The sequence below is a fragment of the Xenopus laevis genome, chromosome 2S (genome assembly GCF_017654675.1).
Source record: "Xenopus laevis strain J_2021 chromosome 2S, Xenopus_laevis_v10.1, whole genome shotgun sequence".
Classification (NCBI taxonomy): domain Eukaryota; kingdom Metazoa; phylum Chordata; class Amphibia; order Anura; family Pipidae; genus Xenopus; species Xenopus laevis.
The window spans coordinates 34,641,475-34,667,614 of record NC_054374.1 but is presented as its reverse complement, the minus strand read 5'-3'; the positions used below and the strand labels follow the sequence as shown (position 1 = coordinate 34,667,614).

Genomic DNA, 26,140 nt, shown 5'->3' with positions numbered 1-26,140 from the left:
GCATATTTATAAAGCTCAGCTGTTACGCTTACACATGAATGAATGCCATGCATTGTGATCACAAATGTACTGCATAACAAATAGCTAATCAGCATATTTATAAAGAAGTGTCATTTATTTTTAGACAGACTAACACTAACGCATTATTTTACCACCACCACTCCCCCCCCCTTCAGACCTGGTTTAACCCATTAAAGACAAGCTTTATAAAAAGTAGTGTTTGTCTACATTTGCATAAAATCATTATTGTTTTATTAATAGGCATGATAGGTACAAAGATAACTGCATAGAAAAATAACTGTCATTCAGTACAAAACTAGGCAGTAGTTACTGATGAATAACAACAACTCTGTTTTCTTATTGTTTTAAATATATTTTGGTGGAAATTTAATGCAAGTTGGTAACTGAAAGAAGATTTGCACATTGTATGTAATAAAACTTATTAAATTGGGGACACATTGGGGCACATTTAATAAGTGAACGATTCGAATCAAAAGAACTTCAAATTCCAAAGTATTTTTTTGGGTACTTCGACCATCGAATAGGCTACTTCGACCTTCGACTACGACTTCGAATCGAACGATTCAAACTAAAAATCGTTTGACTATTCGACCATTCGATAGTCGAAGTACTGTCTCTTTAAAAAAAACTTTGACTACCTACTTCGCCAACTAAAACCTACCGAGCACCAATGTTAGCCTATGGGGACCTTCCCCATAAGCTTTCTAAGCATTTTTTGATCGAAGGAAAATTGTTCGATCGATGGATTAAAACCCTTCGATTTGTAAATGGGCCTCATTGTGTCTATGAGATAAGAGATAAAACTTTTATTGGTTACAGTGCCATTATTAGGGCATTTCAAAGCTACAATTAATTATTCTGCAGGGCCACAAATCTTTAATTAAGACATATATTTAAATATGTATTTTCTATCTTTTTCTTTTTTTTTTCTTGTTCATACAAATATATTCCCTACCCCAAACCCTTCCCTTTCTTGTCTTTTGTACCCCCTTCCCTTTTTTATGTTGTTCGAAATATTATAAATAAAGAATTGTAAAAAAAAATTGGGGACACATTTATTACATTTCGAATTTGAGTTATTGCCATGAATCCAAAAAAATTGAGTAAAACAGGTTTTTGACGATTTATCAATCAACAAAATCACAAAAAAGTCAAATGAAAAATTCAACAATTAAAACACAGCAAGCTTCTATAGAAGTCAATGGGAGGTGCATTTTTAATATTCAAGCTATAAATTTATACATTTAATTTTTCAAATTTACAATAATTTGCATTTTACCCAAACAGCCTTTTGGAACAAGGAAAAACTTTGGCACCTAAAAGCAGCCTTTCAGAATGGTTGAAGCACCCCCACACCAATCCCATTGATGGTATGCGAGTGACAAGCAAAATTTTTTATCCAGGCATCAATTTGCTTCAAATTTCCACATTTCGTCAGCTACAGATTTTTCCGCAAAATTTGCAGAGAAAATTATTTCAAAAGGGGAAGTAAAATGGAACAGATCGGTTCATGACTAGTCTTATGCCTTTAACAATGGGTGGTCTGGTCAGTCTGTCTCCTTTAAAAGCCACAAGCAGAGGAGCATTAATATTTGGAACCAATACTTTGGTCTTGGCAACCTCTCTCCATATAAAAGCAAATGATAGGGAAGGATCAATCCTGTAAGACGCTTTTCCCAAAAAATGCAACCATGCAGGAATGTGTGCCATCCTATGAAAATTATAACCAGAAATAAATAAATATTTTATCTTAATGTGCTATGGTGGTTTAAAAACTTTGAAACTAAAAACCCCTGTTTCGGAAAATCTATTCTCTTGAATAAATACTAAATTACTAAAGGCTAGGGATGCACCGAAACCAGGATTCGGTTCGGGATTCTGCCAGGATTTGGCCTTTTTCAACAGGATTTGTATTGGGACGAATCCTTCTGCCAGGCTGAACTGAGGGAGGGAGGGAAATCACTTGACTTTTTTCACAAAACAAGGAAGTAAAAAAATGTTTCCCCTTTCAACCCCTAATTTGCATATGCAAATTAAGATTAGGATATGGTTCTGTATTCGGCCGAATCCTTCGCAAAGGATTCGGGGGTTAGGCTGAATCCGAAAAAGTGGATTCGGTATGTCCCTTCTAAAGGTTCTCTTCAGTGTCTTTAACATTCATTATTTAAAGCTTGGATGATGGCAAACCAGTCTAAGAGAATTCCTTTAATTTACATCTACAATTTACTAGATATCCCCGCTATCCCAGATACTCATAAAAAATATTATTATGAGTTCCAGCCTTTGTAATGGGATTCATTTATTTTGGGGGAACAAGCCAAAGCAAACAGGTTTCAATGTCATGTGGCATCATAAATCAAAAACGTATTATCTGAATCGTCTGCTTTCTTTACTTTTCTATATTCCGTAGGGTATAGAAACTTTTTTCCCTCCCCAATTCTGATAGGGGTTAGCTAAAAGTGCAATTGAGCTGGTTTCAAGAGCATCTCATTAGATGAATCAACTGTACAAAGGTCACAATACCTACTCTTTGGGAGAAGCCTTTATAGCTAGTTATGGGCAGATTTGGGGCTTTTTGCTTCGCCAAAAAAATTGTGAATTTCCCGCAAAATTCACGAAACGGCGAAAAAAAACTCACAAAGGCGCCGGCGTCTCGCCGGTGTCTGTTTTTGGCGAATTGCAAAACGCCGGCATCCATTTTTTTTAGGCCGGCGAATTTTCGCGGTGGTTTCGCTTATTCACCACGAATTAGCGCCTGGCGATTAAATTCGCCAACCACTATATTATAGCCCATTTAATGTCAAGTAATTATCTGAACTCAGAAGATAAAAAATCTTCACATAGAAAGAGCTCATCAACAATTACTGGATTTTATTACATGTAGACAACTTATCTTTTACAAAGGAATCTGAGGTATAGAAAAATTGTACCTTAAACATGGGCACGCTGCATGAATCTTATTGATCTTACATTATAGATAACAATCTTTTCTGGTGCAGTGTTGCATAGCAAGAGTATGACTCAATATCATTAAATCACAAACAAAAATATAGTTCACTTGTAATTAATGTTCACTCACTTGTATTACCCAATTTCAGGCTGTGTAGAGGTATATAAACCAGAATAGAGATACTAAAAACAAGAAAAAGCAGTAAAACCCCACACTACCTTACTAAAATTATTTGAGATCTAATTATATAAGTGCTTAGTGCTATTATAATCATATGCTTAGTTCTCAATCAATTTAGCACCAACATACAATTAATGGTATTTCAATTGATTGTGTTATATACAAATAATTAAAATGATTAAAGTGCTATAAATTAGGTGCTGTGATTTTCAATAAAATTTATCTACACACAATTGATGAATAATCTAAAAGTTCGTGGTTCTTTTATGAATTAAATTAGGTGCTAGTGCTGTAGTTATAATTTTAAAGTGAGTTCATGGTATCAAACAATTAAAAATAAAGCGTCAGCAATTCATAAATAAAAGTTAGAAAATAGAAAATAGAATAGAGGTGGAGTTGTCCTGAAGAAACTAGCTGCGTTGTTCTAAGCCCTGGGACACCATACGTGGGAGAAAGGCAGAACACTGAGTACTGTGGTCTCGTTAGTACGTTTAACGGTCTTGTAAGGAGAGCTTACTTTGTTATAAAACCAACCAATCCTCAGTGCCTTAGAGATAAAAGAGAATAAAAGGAATGAATGCTGCGCTAGTAGCGCTACGATTCCATTCAATTTCTCTGGATCCGAGATTCAATTAAAGTTTAAAAAAAGGTAGATTTCAATAATAAGCTTTTTTTTAAAGAAAAGGCTCGCCGACGCACGTTTCGCATACGCTTTATCAAGCCAGTGGTCAGTGGTGTTACTGTGCCCCACAGCAAATTAATTTTAGGGTCTCTAGCATACTATATTCAGAGGTTGTCCTGTTTTATCAACATACATTGAAATTGCTCATTAATTAGGGCCTCATGGGACCCCCATACCTCCTGGGTCCTCCTGCAGCTGCAGGGACTGCTTCCTCTGTAGTTAGGCCCCTGCCAGTGATCATGATAGGTGGCAGGCTGAGAAGTGCATCAGTGATCAGGTCAAAGGTTGGGGCAGGCAACTTGTTTGTGAGCCCAGATGTCAGGACAAGTGGAAAACAATATCAAGTCAATTAAACATGCCAAAGGTCAAAAACAGGATTGGGAATGCACAGGATTTAGGAACAGGAGTCAGAACATCTCACAGTTCCCAACCCTTTCTTGAAGTTAGTGTTCATACAAAAAATGTATACACCTGGCATGTAAATACAGAAACATGATGACATGTGCTGTTATAAGTGCTGGATCTCTGGATCCTATGCATAACAGCTGCTACTTATCATAGAACCAATGTATAGTGAACATTTTCTCTTCATTTGCACTGAAATTCCATGAAATATTCACTAGCGATGTCTCAGACTAGTTAGGCCTGGATGTTGACTGAGATAAGCTAATGAGCTCTTGGTATGTGTGTTAAAGTTTGTAAGTATTCAAAGTATGCTTCTTTTTAATGCAAGAAATATATTGTTGCGATTCCCTCATATGCACAAACCACATCTGACAGCAGCACTTACCTATACCCCATAAGCTATGAATGCTTTATTCTTTAGGGAGCCTTTAGGCTTAGTCATTGCTAGTCTGCTCAGCAAGTGTGATTACATATTCAAAGCTTTCTTAAAGAAAACTATACCCCCAAACAATGTAGGTCTCTATAAAAATATATTGCATAAAACAGCTCATATGTAAAACCCTGCTTCGTGTAAATAAACCATTTTCTTAATAATATACTTTTCTAGTCGTATGTGCCATTGGGTAACCCTAAATAAAAATTTGCCATTTTAAAAAATAAGGGCCGCCCCTGGGATCGTACGATTCACTGTGCACACAAACATTCCAAACAAACCATACATGTTAGGTCACATGAGCCAATTAACAGACAGAGTTGTGTCTTTTGCTTCCACACTTCTTCCTGTTACAGTTAGAGCTGTAGTATTTCTGGTCAGGTGATCTCTGAGACAGCACACAGACCATCACGAAATGGTGGCTCAAGGCAAGAGATGTAAAAGGGCAAGATTTACTTAAATATATATTCCAGTTTGATAAGATTCTTTAATTTACCACTTAATATGATATAAACTATATGTTGCTTAAGTATTAATTTTGGGGGTATAGTTTTCCTTTAAGATTGCCAGCTCAAGCAATGATCACACATATTTGTAACGTGTATTATGTACGCATTGTGTATATTTTTAATTATATAGTGTTACTTGTGTTAAACATCACTGTACATTTAAATATGTAAATATGTAAATAAATCTGATTATTGGAAAAAAAATATAACGAAATTGATGCCAGAAAACATGAGTGCATTTTACATTTTTTATTTAGTTTTACCTGCAGTTAGGGGGCTCAAGCACTAATACATTTGAATAGTGTTAAAAATGCAAGATATTTTACTTGTCTCCCTTTTCTACCTGATCAGAAATAATAGTAGCCCTGACAAATTTTATGACTGATGCTATATATTGTTATTATTATTAAATTCCAACCCTGTAAGAACTGCTGATGAAAATTGACCACAGAATGTGATAGGGAGCTTAGAATGTAAGCTCCACTGGGGCAGGGAATGATGTCAATGACATCAGAACAGTATTTTCATAATTTAATAGCTCAAATTTAGGCAATGGAATCTTTGACACAGAGGGGGTTTCTTTTTCAGAAAAAAACTCCTTTTCCCATTTGTAGTCTGTAGGGATACGAAATACCCAAGGTGATTAGACCTGTACTTTGTAAACTTTGGTTTCTAATCTAGACTGCATCTCAGGCCTTAAATATCCAGATAAATTTCCCAGCATGTTCTTATAGTAGCTACATAGTTAAGTCGGGTTGAAAAAAGACAAAGTCCATCAAGTTCAACTACTCTATATGAAAACCCAGCATAAACACAGCCCTCCCTACTTTCACATAAATTATATATAGTTTAGTATCACAATAGCCTTTTATATTAGGTCTGTCCAAGAAATCATCCAAGCCACTCATAAAAGCATTAACAGAATCAGCCATCACAACATCACCCGGCAGTGCATTCCACAACCTCACTGACCTCACTATAAAGAACCACCTACGTTGCTTCAAATGAAAGTTGTTTTCTTCTAGTCTAAAGGGGAGGCCTCTGGTACGGTGATCCTCTTTATGGGTAAAAAGGTCCCCTGCTATTTGTCTATAATGTCCTCTAATGTACTTGTAAAGTGTAATCATGTCCGCTCGCAAGTGCCTTTTTTCCAAAGAAAACAACCCCAACCTTGACAGTCTACCCTCATAATTTAAAGTCTTCCATCCCTCTATGTTGAAGTTTTCAGAGAACCTAATCAATGGGACTGTAGTTTAGAAATGGACCTCAGTGTGCATGAAGTCATGAGTTTTTTCTCTTTATAGATCATACTCTTTAATTTGATTAGAGAATCAATTGACTTACATAGTTAGTTACATAGTTAAATTGGGTTGAAAAAAGACAAAGTCCATCAAGTTCAACCCCTCCAAATGAAAGCCCAGCATCCATACATACACCCCTCCCTACTTTTAATTAAATTCTATATACCCATACCTATACTAACTAAAGAGCTTAGTATCACAATAGCCTTTGATATTATGTCTGTCCAAAAAATCATCCAAGTCATTCTTAAAGGCATTAACTGAATCAGCATCACAAAATCACCTGGCAGTGCATTCCACAACCTCACTGTCCTCACTATGAAGAACGTTGCTTCAAATGAAAGTTCTTTTCTTCTAGTCTAAAGGGGTGGCCTCTGGTACGGTGATCCACTTTATGGGTAAAAAGATCCCCTGCTATTTGTCTATAATGTCCTCTAATGTACTTGTAAAGTGTAATCATGTCCCCTCGCAAGCGCCTTTTTTCCAGAGAAAACAACCCCAACCTTGACAGTCTCCCCTCATAATTTAAGTCTTCCATCCCTCTAACCAGTTTAGTTGCACTTAGTCTCTGCACTCTCTCCAGCTCCTTTATATCCCTCTTAAGGACTGGAGTCCAAAACTGCACTGCATACACCAGATAAGGCCTTACCAGGGACCTATAAAGAGGCATGACATTCTTTAAGGATTTACGTTGCACTATTTACCTCTATATTCACTTCCCACATAATCAGGTGTTATTTATAGTACATTAATTATGTCTCGGGATTGGTTAAAGATGTTTTGTATGTGTCTGTTTATTTAAACTTTGTTTTAAGTCTGAATAATGAACTTCTTTTTGTGTTCATAGGGGATTTCAAACTTACTTGCACATTGCCCTTGTATATTTTTCTACTTAATTATTTCTCAAAATTGTGTTTAACCTTGTTCATTTTTTCTGACCTGTTCTGGTATGTCTGTACTGACTGTGCCTGTTCATTGATTCATCACTAATGGGAAGAAGAAAACTAGCAATTAAAATCCATTCAGGTTGTTATGTATTTACAGTAGTTATATATTCAAATACAACTACCCTAGATAAGCCTGGACCTAATAATACAGACACTAGTCGGCTTTACTTCACACTTCATAAATTAAAACTGTACTGAAAAAGGTATTTTTTAGGAAATAATTTAATTGTGTTTAGTCTGTACAATTGTTGCCACTTTAATAAGAAATAAACGCAATACAAATTTTTAAAAATGGTACTGATATTATTTTAATTATTCATCTTTGTGAATTCTCACTTCCTGCACAGGTATCCATTATCCAAAAACACACAGTTCCGAATTATGGGAAGGCCATCTCCCATAGATCCTATTTTAATTAAATAATTCCAATTTTTAAAAGTGATTTCCTTTTTCTCTCTAATAATAATATAATAGCTCGGACTTGATGCCAGCTAATATATAATTCATACTCATTGGAGGCAAAACAAACCTATTGGGTTTAAATAATGTAAACTGGTTTTCTGGAGACTTAAGGTATGGAGATCTAAATTACTGAAAGATCCCTTATAAAGAAAACCGCAGATCCCATGCATTCTGGATGCCATACTGTATTTGCCACTTCACATTATGCGCTAGCGTCCGCTTCACTCACATCGCAACACTTCAGCAGGCGAAAATTCGCCAGGACAACGCTAATTCACTAAAATCCGAAGTTGCGTCCAGGGTGCCGAACGCTGGAGAAGTAGCACTAGCGTTACTGCGGCAAGCGAATCGAAGTTGCGCTAGCGTTGGCTAATTTGCATACGACGGGAAGTTAAAGTTGAATGGAAGTTGAATACATTACACTACACAAGCCCGGGAAACCTTAATAAAATAAAATAGAGTTGTTATATTGCCCTACACATGATCCCACTGTATAGTTTATGTGCCATATGTTAGGAAATGTAGGGGGGAAGGTGGGTACCCCAAAAAAAATTATGCTCTTTTGCAGCCTATCACCTTGAAAAATGAAAAGTCGACAGCGTTTTTTGGGACATAGAAAACTATTTTTTGAGGAAGTCCTATCTACTCTATTGCACTTCACCTGGTCTGAGGTGGCGAAGGCAAGTCTGGCGCAAGAGGTAACGTTCAGGAAAATCCGCATCTTAGTGAATTTGCGTAGTCACATCCCTTCGCCAGAGCGCAACTTCACCAGGGGTAAGGGAGCGAATTACCACTAGAGTCTATCTCCTTCGCTAGCGAAGTTACGCCTGTAAATCGGCGAAGTAACGAAATTACGTCATGCCAGCGAATCTTCTCTAGCGTTAATCACTTCGCGCTTTATTGAATCTGCCCCTATATCTTGTAAAATGCATTTTGCATACTAATATATCTGTTAATCCTGCTCAAGTAAATCATCAGTTAGATGCTGACATCTGACATACAGTATATCTCTAAACCAGGAGTCCCCAATTTTTTTTAACCGTGAGCCCCACGCAAATGTAAAAAAAAAAATGGGGAGCAACACAAGAATGAACAAAAAGTTCCTGGGGGTGCCAAAAAGGAATGTGATTGATTATTGGTAGCCCCTATGTGGACTGGCAGCCTACAGGAGGCTCTGTTTGGCAGTACATCTGTGTTTATACAACCAAAACTTGCCTCCAAGTCTGGAATTCAAAAATAAGCACCTGCTTTGAGGTCACTGAGAGCAACATCCAAGGGGTTGGAGAGCAACATGTTGGGGACCAATGCTCTAAACTATAAAAAAAAAAAAAGCCTTTAATTAATCCATTGTCACCCTTATAGAGGCATATAGCAGATAATTCAAACTCCCACAAACTATAAAGCACAATCAATTCAAATCAATACAGCAGAATCAATAAAAAAAAAGCCCGTTAAATTAAAGGAATTGTTCAGTATAAAAAACCTGGGTAAATAGGCTATGCAAAATAAAAAATGTTTCTAATATAGTTAGTTAGCCAAAAATGTAATGTATAAAGGCTGGAGTGACTGGATGTCTAACATAGTAGCCAGAACACTACTTCCTGCTTTGCACTCTCTTGGTTTCCACTGATTGGTTACCAGGCAGTAACCAATCAGTGACTTGAGGGGGTGGGCACATGGGTCATAACTGTTGCTTTTGAATCTGAGCTGAATGCTGAGGATCAATTGCAAACTCACTGAACAGTTATGTCCCATGTGGCCCCCTTAGTTGTTGAATAACTCAGAGTTAGCAGGAAATTGGATTCTGGCTATTATGTTAGACATCCAGTCACTCCAGCCTTTATAGATTATATTTTTAGCTAACTATCTATTTTCGTAACATTTTTTATTTTGCACAGCTATTACCCAGTTTTTATTTTTACCCTGAACTGTTCCTTCAACTTAACGTACCTTGATATTGGTTGTATGTGAATGACATCTGTGTATATAAAATACTCCTGAATCAGACAGGCAATTAAAACAGAGTAGCTAATACACTGCATAAACAGGACCAAAAGGGAAAAAAAACAGGATCCAAAAGGAAAAGAATCACACATAAAGAGTGATCCTCTTTGTGGGAAAATGGTCCCCTGCTATTTATCTATAATGTCCTCTTATGTACTTAAGTTTAATGTAATTTATATTATGTATGCCAAAGTACATAACCTTGCATTTATCAACATTGAACCATGTTGCTACCCAGTTTTCCAACTTAGTGAAATCACTCTGCAATGTGGCAGCATCCTGCATGGAACCTATAGTTCTGCACAATTTAGTATCATCTGCAAAAATAGAAATGTTACTTCCAATACCCACCAGTTGAAAAGCAAAGGACTAAGTACAGTGCCCTGTGGTACTGCACTAGCAACTCTAGTCCAATAAAAAAATGTCCTGTTTACTACCACTCTTTGTAATGTATCTTTGTATTTGTCACAAGACCATTTTAGATTTAGGGGCATATTTATAAATGTGTTAAATAGGTGTTGAAATACAGCAAGGCGTAAACTCACACACATCGATAGAAATGTATAATTACATTTCATAACTGTGCAATTGCTGTATATAGTTGTAGAGGCCTCTGCTTTTTAAACCACTTTTCAAAAAATGCCATCTGAATCTGTCACAATGTTTTTAGCAGGTTAAGAGAGGTATAAAATAATGGTGTAATAAGCATTTGTCTGGGTTTTCAAGACATTCTGTTAAAGACAACAACTAGCTGTTTGTTATGGATTGCTACAATAGTGATGCTTGATGTTATTTTTACCCCAAAACAGAAAATATTCAATTTATTTTACACTTACACTATGCCATATTTTGACTGACCTTTTTAATTATTTCATGTTTTCTCATTAGCTGATGGAAAGAGAAAATAAGAGGTGTTGTGTTAGTCATTGCTCTGCTCCAAGAGACATGACCACTTTTGGACTGGCCCACAGAGACACCAGCATAAATCCCAGTGGGCCTTGGTCCTGCTGGCCCCGCTGCCATCATGCTCACTATCTTGCTGCTAGGCTCCCGCCGACTGCATACTACAGAAAAATTGCCCGTGCGTTCCACTGTGAAACACAAGGCCATCTTAATTTTTCTTCCTTCCTCCTCCTCACACAGACCTCTCAATCACCCTGCTGGGCACTCTCCCACCACTCAGCTGGGTCCCTCCACCACCTGCCCCATCAACCTGCAGGGGCCCCCACCAACCTGCCTTTCACTCTGCTGGCCCCACGACCAACTGCCCCATCAACCTGCATGACCTTCCACCATTCTCCCCATCACCCTGCTGAGCCCACCACCAATCATAATATTCTCCTACAATCACCCTCTTGGGCCCCTCCCCATCTGCTCCATCATCAGACTCTTCCCATCACTCTACTCAGCCTCTCACCACCTGCCCCATAATCCTACTGAGCCCCCCACCACTCTTTCAATCACTCTGAAGAGCCCTCCCACCGGCTGCACCATTACCCTGCTGGGCCCTCCCACTGACTGCCCCATCATCCTGCTGGGACCACCACCACTCAGCCCTGATGTGTGTGTATAGCAGGGGTTGGGGGGTGAAAACTTTGAGGGGTGTCAGCAGCAAGGACAGCAGTACCTGGTGGGCTCCAGGTACCTCAGTCGATACTGGGCATGACTCAGGCATCTGTACTGCTATTATTGTGCAGAGATAAAATAGTGTTTTGAATGTGCTTTCACTTCTCGGCCAGTCTTTCAATAAAATTGCAACTATATCAGTGTCTAGAAGGGACGTTTCTATTAGCTCTTTGGTGCAACTGTTGGAGGCAGATAAGAACACTGGAATTGCCTCAACTTATCTGCTAAAAACAAAAAACACAACCCACTAAATGAATTATAACAAAAACATGTATACGTAAGGTATTCACATTTATTAACTGGAATGTAGATTTCTTTGAAATTGTTGAAACTATTTAAACATACCATATTAACAACCCTTATGTACATATCGCTCCATTACTTGAAAAAGATTCTTCACTATATCCTATTTTGTAGTTTAGCTCATAATGCTGGAATAAGATCACTCAGGAAGGTTCCATATAATTCCTGAAGCTGGCAGAGGAATTGATAATACGGAATGTGGTTATTTTGAGTTTATTTATATATATATATATATATATATATATATATATATATATATATATATATATATATATATATATATACAGCATGTGAGGTCATTTCCAAGTAACAATTTATATTGGTTTTGATTAACTAAAAGATGAGTTGTTTTAAATGTTATTCAATGTTCCTTCAGAAAAAGTTTGTTTTTTAATATTAAATCCAAGTTATTATTAAATTACAAGTTATTATTAGCGATGAGCAAAATTTTCGCCAAGTTTTGCCTCAAAAATTTTATGGCAAGTTTCACCTCAAAAATTACATTATAGACACCAATTGGTGTAAAAAATTGTCGTGCAATTTAATGTACGTCTAAAAAATTTTTGTCACCCATAGACATCAATGCATTTCGGAGAATTCTCGATGTTTCATGAATTTTTGGTGAGCCCAAAGCCTACAGGGCCGGCCCAAAGACTACAGGACCCACCGACAGTCTCACAAAATATTTGGCCACAGGAGGGTACTGGTACTATGAAGAAAGGCTTTGTTCAAACGACAACCACTTGTGTTACTGCTCTCTTTCCTTGCTGAGGCCACACCAGCCAGACCAATTTAATACTTTCAAATAGAGGGATAGGATGGAGAACACAAATTTCACTGGACAACTCCGTTATACGTAATGGGATAGCCCCGCCCCAGTGCTACCGTCAGAAGGACCCTCCCCAAGGCTTTAAAAGCCCAACCCCACCCCATCCAGTGTCTTTTTTTTCTTCTGCTTCACTGGTTTGTCTTTGATCTATGTGCCTTTCTGGCCTGATTATAACCTGTCCGGCGGAAAGTGCTATGTCCCCCCATCCGTGTGCCTACCTGGGCATTAGTCATGTGTGGGTCGAGACTTTCTCGACCCGACCCTAACCCGCCCAATCCTTACCCGCATCCGACCTGGGCCCACTGCTCCCCTTTGTTTTGTAGACCAGCGCCCTCCCCGCCCCCCAGGGAAGCTTCGGGTCGGCCCCCACATGACTACTGGACATGTCTAAAATGCGTCCAACGGCATTGGGGTGTATGGCCCCTACACCCCTTATGATTTTTACGGATGGGATAGGGAGGTGGCTGTTAGATAAGGTTAATCTGTTGGAATCCCAGGTTTGCCTTGGGGAGTAGGGTTAGCAGAATGTTTAGTTAGCGGCTTGAACCTTATGTCCTCCTTCTCCCCTATACTGGGGTATTATTTTCTTTTCTTTTTGTCCTGGAGGAATTTCGGTTTCAGAGCCAGCTGCCTCCCTCACAAGTCTTTCCCAAGGTTGAGGTAATAAAAAAAAAAATCCTGGGGCCTTTGTTCTGCTAGCAGTTAAGAACTGGGCTTAGCTGGGAACGCTATCCTGATGTTGGAAACGCTATCCTGATGCTGGAAACTCTTAACTTTTAAAGGGATCCTGTCATCGGAAAACATGTTTTTTTCAAAACACATCAGTTAATAGTGCTACTCCAGCAGAATTCTGTACTGAAATCCATTTCTCAAAAGAACAAACAGATTTTTATATTCAATTTTGAAATCTGACATGGGGCTAGACATTTTGTCAATTTCCCAGCTGCCCCCAGTCATGTGCCTTGTGCCTGCACTTTAGGAGAGAAATGCTTTCTGGCAGGCTGCTGTTTTTCCTTCTCAATGTAACTGAATGTGTCCCAGTGGGACATGGGTTTTTACTATTGAGTGCTGTTTTTAGATCTACCAGGCAGCTGTTATCTTGTGTTAGGGAGCTGCTTACCTGGTTACCTTCCCATTGTTCTTTTGTTTGGCTGCTGGGGGAAAAAAGGGAGGGGGGTAATAACACTCTAACTTGCAGTACAGCAGTAAATAGTGATTGAAGTTTATCAGAGCACAAGTCAGGCCAGAGCCAGATAGGCCATTGGGGAACGATGGCTGTTCTATGAGCAATTCTAATGTAATGCTGTGTTAATGCAACGCTAAGTTGCATGTTCTATACTGATCTGTATATTCTTTGAGCAGACAAGGTGGGTCTGCGGGTTCTGTGAGCAGCAGCTGTAGGTACTTAGATAATTACTGTGGAGGTCAGTGTCAGGTGCAGTTACTGAGCATGTAGAGCCCCCTCCCACTCCTTCCCTTAGCAGCTCAGAGTGATTTTCAGAAGCATCAGGTAAGATTCTGTGTTATAACTCTGTTCTGTTATTATAAAGTTTTGTGAGTTAAATTAACATGTACTTCTTTTATTCTCTCTGATTCTAGCTAGCTTAGAAGCTAAGGCAATGCTGTAGGGGGCAGAACACTGGTGTGTGTGTGTGTGTGTGTGTGCGTGCGTGCGTGCGTGCGTGCACGTGTGTGTGCGTTCTGGGGCTGGCTGTAATAACCAAGATAAGAATGTACATGTTATACATTTCTGTGGTCCTGCTACTGTTCAATATTACAACCAAACTGTATGTATATGTGGAAACATTACAGTGGTTTTGGACCTGGCTTTAGTATCCACATATAAATGGACATATTATACATTTCTTCGGTCCTTCCACCGTTTAATAGTACAACCAATGTATATGCTTCCAGTGGCTTTGGGTTGACGAAGACAATAACCAAATATAAATGTACATGTTATACATTTCTCAGGTTTAGACACCAATTAATCTAACAACCAAACTAAAGGTATGGGTTAAACAGCTCAGTGATTGTTGCGGGAAGGATTAAGGCACTTGCCAGAGGGTGCCTATACAGCCTCCAGGTTGGTATGTAAGCATCAGGCACAAGTACACAGAGGCCCCAACAGCCCACTATATGGTAACTTTCTATGGAACCATACAGCAGCCCCTCTGGCATTTGCCAGAACCCACAGATTGCCAGTCCGGGCCTGGTAAGCATAAGGTAACATAGGTCACTGTTCCAGTGGCCCCATGTCGTGTTTGTTTTATGTAACATTTGAGTCAAGTTATAAGCAGGGATTACTCTTGCAAGCAAGCCATTTCAGTATCATACACTTCATCAATGTAGGAACTAAGACTGGCTTAAATGTGGCATCCAAGTCAGGTATAAGCTTATTTAAATGCAGCAGCTATGCTGGGGATAAGTGTAATACTCTTATATACAGCAGTCAATAATGGCTTAAGGGACAGTGCCACGGTAAGTATGATCCAACCAATATATAAATTATAGATGCATTAACGGTGGTAACTTATGTAAACATATATCTGGTCTAAATGGATTGGCTGAGGCCAATTCTGACTTATACAAAGGCTATGTAGTATATAGGATTATATACTTGGGAAGCACAAAGATCAATATAGGTATTTGTATACACTGGTTTGAGAGTAGTGGCCAGTTCTGGTTAAATGCAAATGGCTATACGGCACCTGTGCGCTAATGCAGCAGGTTATACAATTGCAGTATTATAACAGCTGACTTGCAGGCCACAACCATTGGGGTATATGTGGTCCATAGTTCTTGCATTCAAACTTGTTGGCTGGTTGAGCGGTACTAATCAGCCATAGGGAAGTCACTAATTAGAATAAGTGGTCTATGACTGGACTTTATGCGGGCTTATTTTGAAAAAGAGTGATATACTGTTTCCTGCCTTTTGCAATAGTGTAGGTCTAGGGCAGAATAGGTGTGTGTGTATTTATGCATATATTTTAGATATGGGTGTATGTATGTATGTATGTATGTATGTATGTATGTATGTATATGTATATATATATATGTGTGTGTGTATATGGAATCTGGATATTATTGTGAATGTATATATGGATTCAGCAAGGATTCCAATACTGCCACAGCCTTGGGCAGATAACTTATTACTCCTTGGGAGCGGTAAAGGCTCTGTATGTTCTGATGATAAACCAAGGTCTATTCACTCTGTATTTACTTTTGGAGACCATTCTTCCACAAATACAGAGCTTATCTGTGCTTCTGGTCTTCATATCCAATTTTCAATCCAGCGTAGTAAGCAGAGTGCAGCATTACAGAGGCTGTCGGTGCTTGTTAGAGGAACACAGAGACTATTATCCCCACTACTACAGGAACCATCTCTCCTTACTATACCTGTTATCCCACAGCCATACTCCCTTCCCAGAGACTATTATCCCCACTTGTACTACAGGCACCATCTCTCCCTACTATACCTGCTATCCCACAGCCACACTCCCTTCCCAGAGACTATTATCCCACTGTTACTATAGGCACCATCTCTCCCTACTATACCTGCTATCTTCAGTCCATTCCCAGAGGCTATTATCCCACTGCTACTATAATTCGCCATCTCTTCCTACTATACCTGCTATCCCAGAGGCTATTATCCCACTGCTACTATAATTCATCATCTCTCCCTACTATATCTGCTATCCCATAGCCATAGTCCATTCCCAGAGACTATTATTCCACTGTTACTATAGGCACCATCTCTCCCTACTATACCTGCTATCCCATAGCCACAGTCCCTTCCCAGAGGCTATTATCCCACTGCTACTATAGGCAGTAGTAGTTAATATACTGTACCATGAAGACCATTAATAAAATGTGAAACTGTCACTGCTTGGCATAACCTTTACTTTCCTCCTACAGGCGTAAAGAACAGGAGATGGGGGAGCAGTAAGTATGATTCATTGCAATTCTTCATTTTATTGCTTGCAAATGTTCAATTCATTCTTTCACTTGCTCTTTTTTATGTTCTGTTTGTTTGGTGGAGGCACTGTACTGAATTTTAGGATGCTTTTTCGACTCAGTCTGCCCACTTTCCTTTGTAAACCAAACATTCAATTACACTTAGCACAGGTTGACTCTTTAATGTTGTTAGCTGATAAAAAATAATTTAAGGCAGAAATAATAAAATAAAAGTGTACTTCACATTTTATTTTCCCATAAATTGCCAGTACCTCCTTCTTTACATATGCAAATGTATATGTATATGAGTGGGAGATGTCATATTGATTGTTTATCATTCTCCACACCTTCTAAAGGGGTGGTTCACCTTTAAGGTAACTTTTTTTTGTTATAAAACAACCAATTCTAAGCAACTTTTCAGTTGGTTTTCACTATTTATTTTTTATAGTTTTAGTCTTTTTCTTCTGATTCTTTGCAGCTTTCAAATGGGTGTCGCTATCCCCTTCTGAAAAACAAATGCTCTGTAAGGCTACAAATGGATTGTTATTGCTACTTTTTATTACTGATCATTCTACTCAGACTCTCTCCTATTTATATTCCAGTCTCTTATTCAAATCAATGCATGGTTGCTAGAGTAATTTGAGCCCTAGTTACCAGATTGCTTAAAATGCAAATTGAAGAGCTGCTGAATAAAAAGCTAAATAACTTTAAAAACTTCAATAATAAAAAATGAAAACTAATTGCAATTTCTCAGAATATCACTCTCTACATCATACTAAAAGTTATCTCAAAGGTGAACAATCCCTTTAAGTGAATCCCATTATCAAATTCTGGCCACTAGATGGGGAGATTTATTTAATTAAAATATAGCACAAATCCATATACAATGCAGTCAAACCAGGTGCCAGGGAAGATCATTTCAGGTAAGGGGACGGTGGGGGGATAGGTTAAGTTGCTGCTCCCCACCGATCTGCCCCAGTCAACATTCAGATCTAGGATGGAAAACTCTGATCACATTTGAGTTAATGACCAATATTGGAGCCTTATTAGTAATGGAAAATAGTTTGATTAAGCCAGCAGAGCTTTGAATTAACTATATATACTTGGGAAGGAAGACTGTGGGAAAAGGGGGGGTAGAGGAGATTCAGCGTATTGCCACCCCCTCCCCTTATCCACTTGCAAACCAGTTCAGGCTGACCAACCAGGTCCAGTATACTTGAATATAAGACGATTACACATAAAATTTCACCTTTAATAATTTAAGATTAAAATAATTGTAAAGCCAAAAAATACTGGGCTGGCAATACGCTGAATCTCCTCTACCCCCCTTTTCCCACGGTCTTCCTTCCTAAGTACACATATGAGTTCAACAAGCATGCATTCCCACGGTGCCCACAGTGCCTGTATACTTAGAACTGTAGCTAAAACTGACTAAGCTATGGTCAACCATTTACAATATGAAAATACAAATAGGCTTTAGCTGATGTCTTAGGAGGAAAAGCAGCTCTGCAAAATGCATTTCTCCATAGATAGCAACAAATCTTATAGCTGTAAAATGCACAAATCATATAAATGTTAGGTATACCATAAAGGAAAAGAATACCTTAGTTGAGTTGTAATATAGATGAGTACTCTTAGAAGAAGTGAATATCTCTCTGTACAGCAGGGGTGTCCAACCTGCGGCCCAGGATGGCTATGAATGCAGCCCAGCTTGAAGGAGAGAGAAAAGGAAGAGAAGGGGGGGAAAAAAAATAAATTAAGAAATAAATGTATGGAAATACAGAGAAAATGAGAGTGAAATAACACTTTGTGCTCTCTAAGTCCAGACACATTAACCACTTGTCTGTCATCTTGTTAGGAACAGGCTTACTATGCCAGGTTGTAACAATGTGCTGACCTAGGGAGTAGGGATCGGGGACTCTGCCCATTGCCCAGTTAATAATAATAATAATGATATAATAATAAGTCTGTTTAATACCCAGGTGTCCCATAATGTATAGCTCCATCTGACAGCAATGAACACGGAGCACCAGGTTACTGAACGAATAAAAACTTAATTTATTGGGTATAGTTAAAAACATATTAATTTAGCAGCTGTGACACATACCCCACGCGTCTCGCCACTTCTTCAGAAGCATAAGGTATCGTAACCCCCAACACCACATGATATACCTAAATAAGCCCCTCCTTTTAAAAAGCAATGAATTGTAATTAACCCTAAGTGAACAAAAAACGCATGTATGTACAGAAAAAAGCTCTAATATATTACTTCATAAGAGAACTACCAAATACTGCTTAGTCAGGGAAATGGTATGTATAATAACTAAGACATATTCAAAAATTGAATAATAAAGAAAAATATATACTAATCATAAGTAGTTACTAGATAATAATCCTAACCAGCAATGTATGACATGTAGCCCGGGGTTTACTCAGATAATATATACTACGCACAACCCAGTTTATAAACGCCTATAAAATAACTGATTCAACTCTAAATACTTCTCAACACCTGTTTAGAATGATTTCAATGGATTGTGCATTATTACATAAAATAAAAGGAAGAAATGCATTAATCACAATAGCAAGCAATCTCCCATTCTCTATTGAGCCCTCCATAATTTTCGATGGTTTTTAGTTGATAGATCCATTACACCTCGAGCCGACAGTTTTTAATCTAGGTCCCCTTTCCTCACATCTCTCGGAGGTCTATCTATGATTTGAAAGGTTATGCACTCCTTACCCTGATGTTTTTCTATTCGGTGTTTGGCAATGGCGGACTTCAGATCAGAGCGATCCACTGCAGATATATGTTCCAAAATACGGGTGCTGGCCATCCTCATAGTTTTCCCTACATATTGGGCACCACAGGCTGACTTTATAGCTGCACTAATGGCTCGGCTCAATCAAGTTAGTGACTGATTCAGGATATGATTCATAAAGCTTTAATAAAAATTGATGTAAACAAGGCTCCAGGGCCTGATGGCATAAACCCCTGGGTTCTAAGAGAGCTTAGTTCAGTTTTAGACCAGCCCCTATTTCTGATTTTCTCAGATTCACTTACATCTGGTATGGTGCTTATGTATTGGAGAAAGGCCATGTTATTCCAATATTTAAAAAGGGATTAAGATCTCAGCCTGGCAATTATAGGCCAGTAAGCTTGACATCTGTGGTGGGCAAATTATTTGAAGGCTTGTTAAGGGATCACATTCAAAATGTTGTCCTAGTGAATGGCATTATGAGCAACAATCAGCATGGCTTTATGAAGGATAGTTCATGTCAGACGAATTTGATTGATTTTTATGATGAGGTAAGTAAGATTCTGGCAGTGGGGGGGGGGGCAGTAGATGTGATCTATTTGGATTTTGCCAAAGCTGTGCCCCACAAACGACTGCTTTCTAAACTAAGGTCTGTTGGGCTTAATGAAGTCGTTTGCACATGTATAGGAAACTGGCTACAGGATCGGGTACAGAGGGTGGTTGTTAATGGGACATTCTCTACTTGGAGTAAGGTTCTTAGTGGGGTCCCCTAGGGCTCGTTATTAGGTCCACTTTTGTTTAACTTGTTCATTAATGACTATGGGGAGGGTGTTGTAAGTAATGTATCAGTGATTGCAGATGACACAAAACTATCCAGCCCAATTAATTCCATCCAGGATGTGGCATCCTTGCAACACGATCTTGACAAACTGGCAATCTGGGCATCTAAGTGGCAAATGAGATTCAATGTTGATAAATGTAAAGTCATGCACCTGGGATGTAAAAATATCCAAGCCACTTATACCTTAATGGGACTGCACTAGGCAAATCCATTATGGAAAAGAACCTTGGAGTCCTTGTAGATGATAAACTTGGCTGTAGCAAGCAATGCCAGTCAGCAGCATCAAGGGCAAATAAGGTCTTGAGCTGTATTAAAAGGGGCATAGAGTCATGGGAGGAGGGGGTCATTCTTTCACTGTATAGAGCACTTGTAAGGCCCCCTCTATGACATGCCATACAGTTTTGGTCTCCATCTCTCAAACAGGACATTATTGTATTAGAGAGAGTGCAGAGAAGGGCAACTAAGCTGATAAAAGGTATGGATAATCTTAGCTATGAGGAAAGACTGACCAAATTGGGGATGTTCATGCTGGAGAAGATGCGCATAAGGGTGATATAACTATGTATAAATATATAAGGTGATCATATTATAATCTCTCAAATCCTTTATTTACCAGTAGCTCTTTCCAGCTGACACAAGGTCACCCATTCCGATTAGAAGAAGAGGTTCCGCCTAAATATTCGGAAGGGGTTTTTTACAGTGAGAGCTGTGAAGATGTGTAATTCTCTCCCTGAATCGGTGGTACAGGCTGATACATTAGATGGCTTTAAGAAGGGGTTGGATGGCTTTTTAGCAAGTGAGGGAATACAGGGTTATGGGAGATAGCTCATAGTACAAGTTGATCCAAGTCCGATTGCCATTTTGAAGTCAGGAAGGCATTTTTTCCCCCTCTGAGGCAAATTGGAGAGGCTTCAGATGGGTTTTTTTTTTTTGCCTTCCTCTGGATCAACTGGCAGGCAGATTTAAAAAAAAAAAAAAGGTTGAACTTGATGGACGTGTCTTTTTTTTCAACCTTACTATGTTACATGTGCAGGTTGCTACATAAATCACACCTTTAGATGTGCAATTGAAATATTGGTTATTATTATAAGTAACCCCCGTGACTGTGCTTTCGAACTTTTTAGAGCTGTTGATAAATGAGCAGGTCTTACATCTTGGAACGTCCACACCTATATGTGCTCTTATACTTTAAACATGCACTCGCTTCATATTTATTTTTTTTTAGCGGTATACAAACTCTTCGAGACATAAGCTGCCACATTTTTGCCTCTCCTGTACACAAAGGAGGGGGGTCTTATCCAAAATTTCACTCAGTATGGGATCCTGGAGGAGGACCCCCCCGATACTTGCTGATACTTCTGCGTATTAAGTGCACATCGCAGCTATAAGTAGTACAAAACCGAATACTGGGCTGGACCTCATTACTGTCTTTCCATGCCCTACCCTGCTGGGTTTCTCTTGATCTTTTAATAAACTCTCACTGTCTGCTCTAACTGCTCTCTCTCGTAGGCTGTCTTTATATCCTGTGTTCTATAACCCCTTTCAGAAATGCGATCCTACAACGCCATATTCTGATCCTGAAAGGCATCCCAAGACGAGCTTAGTCAGCGTAGCCATAGAAATTGCCCCACTGGGATGCCCCACAGGCAGGGAGTCGGATGACTACTCTGTGCATGTAGGAGTATATTCCGAGTGATGGCTTTACGGAATAAAGTAGTGGCAATACCTTGCCCTTGCGTTTGAAATATTACATCAAGGAAAGAAATTTCAACAGCATTGGTCTCATATATAAATTGAATACCCTTCACTGTCTGATTACAATAATCAACAAAGGCAGACAAAGATGATTCATCCCCATCCCACACAATCATTGATCTATCTATAAAAACGTATTATCTTATGTTTGAAAGGGTGTTGATCTCCAAAAATGAAGGTCCTCTCCCACCAACCCATTACCAAATTGGCATAGGTTGGTGCAAACGAAGCCCCCATAGCTGCTCCCCATTATTGCAAATCAAATTGGCCATTAAACAGAAAATAATTAGAGCGTAACAAAAAATCGATACCCTCCAAAATAAATCCATTCTGCATTTGAGGGAACATTCTAGTCACTGTGAGCCAAAAGCGTATGGAATGTAAACCTACTTCATGGTCTATAGAGGAGTACAGCCATAACATCCATTAAAAACCACCTGTAGCCTGGTCTCCAAACTAAATCTGCCGTTTTATTTAAACACATAGTGGTATCCCTTAGATATGTTGGAAGTTTAAAAACCAAGGGTAACAGTAATTTATCCATATATTTTGAAAGATTTTCTTGGTTATCCAACTGGTATTGTAGTTCTTTTCTGTGTATTTTCTTTAATTGGACCTTAGCCTGACCCCTTCTTCTGTGGTTGGCACATGCGCAGGCGCCCATTTATACTGCATAAATCACTGAGAAAGAGGTACCCTTACTTAGCTCAGCCTCTGGATCAGTGGTATAACTATAGAGAAAGTAGACCCTGCATATTAACCACAGATCAGTCGGTGTAATCACTAAATAAAATAGATACCTCAACTACACTTGCATAAGCTGAACACCAAGGTTTTCTTCTGTATTAATACTCCTACTCTACCTGTCTTTATCTCTCTGCCTGCCTCTGCCTGGCGCCTGTAAAAAAAAAAAAAATCCAAGATGTCCCCATGTTCCACTTGTCTTTGGTTCTTCTCAGCTTCCTACAACTTGAGAAAAAAGACCAAGATGCCCATGCTTTCCACTGTGGAAAAGCCAGCTTGGGTTTTTTATTTCAGGAAGATAAGCGGAACAAAAAATGTTTTGCAGTTAAGTGTCCTGAGCTTTGAAGTCACATACAGTAAGTCTAAGGGTTTAGGTTCAGTTTAGCTGTACATCCAAGATTTAGTGCTCGGTATGAACATAAAGCTTCATACAACACTGTCAAGGCCAACCTCTACCCAAAGATTTGATTAGTGATGGCAGAATCTGTCCCATTTCGCTTCGCTGAAAAATTCGCAAATAGCAAAAAATTCACAAAACCCATTGACATCAATGGGCGTCAATTTTGATGCGAGCGACAATTTTTATACGCACGACTATTTTATCCAAATGCATTAAATTCAATGGGCATCCCAATACTTTTGACACGCGACAATTTTCCTTCATGGGCGGTGAGATCCATGCCTGGCGAATTTATTCACCATCACTAGATGTTTTGAGATATTTTGTCTGGCCCAATACTTTCCTATGTCAGAGTGGTATAATCATGTAGCTCCTGTAATAACTTACCCCGGTAGGGGTGTTGGGTATCGGTGGGGAGGCCCGCCACACTCCAAGCGGGGACGCTCGCAAGGTTCTTCGGCACCTAGGGCGCGCACGCCGCGTCTGGTTGCGTCTTAAAGGCGCGCTGACGTCATACAAAGGCGAGTATTTCAAATGTATTTAAAGGTACAGTTTTACTTTATGCATTGCCCGTGATAGGATATTGTTTCCTGGTGCTTCTGAGCCTTGTGCTATATTCTGAACCTGTTTGATTCCTGTTTTTGACCCCTGCCTGGCTATTTTGACTATTCTGACTTCTGGATTCTGACCCTTGCCTGATTACCGACTACATCCTCTGATTAACCCTCTGATTGACTTCCTGGTTTGACCCTTGCCTGCCTGATAACGTTTATTCTCTGCCTGCCTCGACCCGGCCTGATCTGACTACTCTTTTGCCTAAACGCCTTGTACTACGATCTTCTGTCCAAAGACTTTGCTTTACTGTCGTGCCCCTCTGCCTATCCAGAACCCTCATCTTGCACCTCTCGTTTAAGTCCAGGTGGCATCCAAGTAAGCCGAGGGCTCCTCCCGAGGCCCAAAGGCGGTCACACTACTGGTGAAGCACGAGCCGAGACCAGGGTGCCTGGTGTTTGTTCTGGTGTTGGGTGCCGACCGTGACAGCTCCCTTGTGTACTGCCTGCCCATTGCTTATGGCTTTAAACTGCACGAAAATATTTGTATGCCCTAAATCCGCAATATGTCTTATTTTTTTTTTTTATAAACATAGGTTTTTATCCATTATGGTTGACCAATCAATACAGCCCCTCCATATTCTGCTAAATCTAATTTAAAGGATACGCACTCAGTCATGGGTCTATCTACGTAGATGTCTGCTTTATAAATAAATGTGTTGGTTAACTGTCAAGACTGCTGTGATTTTTTAGAATTACAACATATTGTGAATGTGCAGAGAACACGGCAGATAGTCAATGGAAGGTGAAATAGTTTTTCTCACTATAAAACACTGAAATATTCAGCAGTTCACACTTTGAAGTGCAAATTAATTTCTGTACATTCAATAAAAATCAGGTTTTCTATTCACTGGGTTGAGTTGATTAAGTAATATAGAGCTAAATCACAGGTTATTGTCAGAAGCAGTAAAATATATTGTGTTTATAAATGCCTATATTGGAGCTGTCTAACAGAATGCTTATTTTAGGATTTGTTTTCATTGTTTGATGAATAATGCGTTCTATGTTACTTGAAAGCTTCATCACAGCATGTAATTTCATGAAATATAGTATATTATAAAAAAAAAACATCATGTTGTCTTGTTTTCAGTAGGTTTCTGTTCCATGTACATTTAACTATAAATCCCTTCAGCGATTAATATATTTTTTCTAGTATTTGCCATATTGGAACATAGGTCCAGAGTAAATTGTAGACGCACTTCTACAATACTGGTGATGTAACATTTGTGGATGTATGGCAGCATCCCATTGAAATGTATATAACAAACAAGAGACCACACAACACTAGTGTCTACTGAGGGGACCTTACCCTGTTTTATTTGCTAGTAGAAAACGACAAGATGAGTATTTTTGGAGTTTCCCTAGAGTGTAGTTCCAGTGCTTCAGTACTGTAAACCAATTAAAGTGAAGCTTGATTGGAAACCAATTTTTCTGTCTGATTTGTAATTTGTAATTTTAAGTTAATTGCATATATGAACATTGATTTTTTTTTTCTCAAGCAAACCTCTAAAGGTGCATAAAAGAGAGGAGCTATAAGGCTTTAAAGTCTTTACATATTCATTACCATGTTCATATGATTACAAGTAGAATAGTCTCAGGTTTACATGGCCCTATATTGTATGTGAATGTACTTACAGTATGTTATTGTTCATTTATAACCTATTCATTCCCATAAAGAGGATAAATGGTACCAATCATAAGAACATTATTAGAGATTTACACTAAGGGATTGTATATGCAAATAGCACTTTCAGGATTTCACCCCTGCAATCATAAATGCAGTCTCTTGTGGTGACTGTTTATTGCATTTGTTAAAGTATGAAAGGCATTTGGATCCTCGAGTGCTTGTCTGATTTCCCCTAATTTATTGCTGTGTCAGTGGAGATGGTTGAGGCTAATTGTAAAATAACATGATATCCAGACTGCATAGAACATGGGTGTAAAGAAAAGGAGTATGAAAATAGGAAGTTTACTATTTAAACTATAAAGTACAGGATCCATTATCCGGAAAACCCATTATACAAATTACGGAAAGGCCATCTCCAATAGACTCCATATTTATCATATATTCAAATTTTATAAAATGGATTTTTTTTTCTCTGTAATTAAACAGTAAATTGTGCTTGATCCCAAGATATAACTAATGCTTCTTTGAAGTAAAACCAGGTTATTGGGTTTATTTCAAGGGGTTGTTCACCTTTGAGTTAACTTTTATTATGATGTAGAGAGTAATATTCCGAGCCAATTTGCAATTTTTTTTGTTTTTTAATATTATGTTTTTTGTTATTTAGCTTTTTATTTACTTGGAGTCTAGCAGCACCTCCTGAACATAGGGACAAATTGACTAACCGGCGAAACTTCGCCAGCGCTGGCTTCATGCACATTGCAACACTTCCCCAGGCGTAAATTAGCCGGGACAAA

General features: G+C 38.7%; 1 long non-coding RNA gene across 1 annotated transcript in view; it reads left to right on the top strand.

Moving 5' to 3' along the window:
- Window positions 1-14,025: 14,025 nt before the first annotated feature.
- Window positions 14,026-26,140, top strand: part of LOC108709332 — a 38,280-nt gene continuing 26,165 nt past the window's right edge. Inside the window, exons 1-2 of the long non-coding RNA XR_001934607.2 lie at window positions 14,026-14,162; window positions 16,571-16,597. This is a non-coding gene — a long non-coding RNA (uncharacterized LOC108709332). The remainder of the gene's footprint in view (window positions 14,163-16,570; window positions 16,598-26,140) is intronic.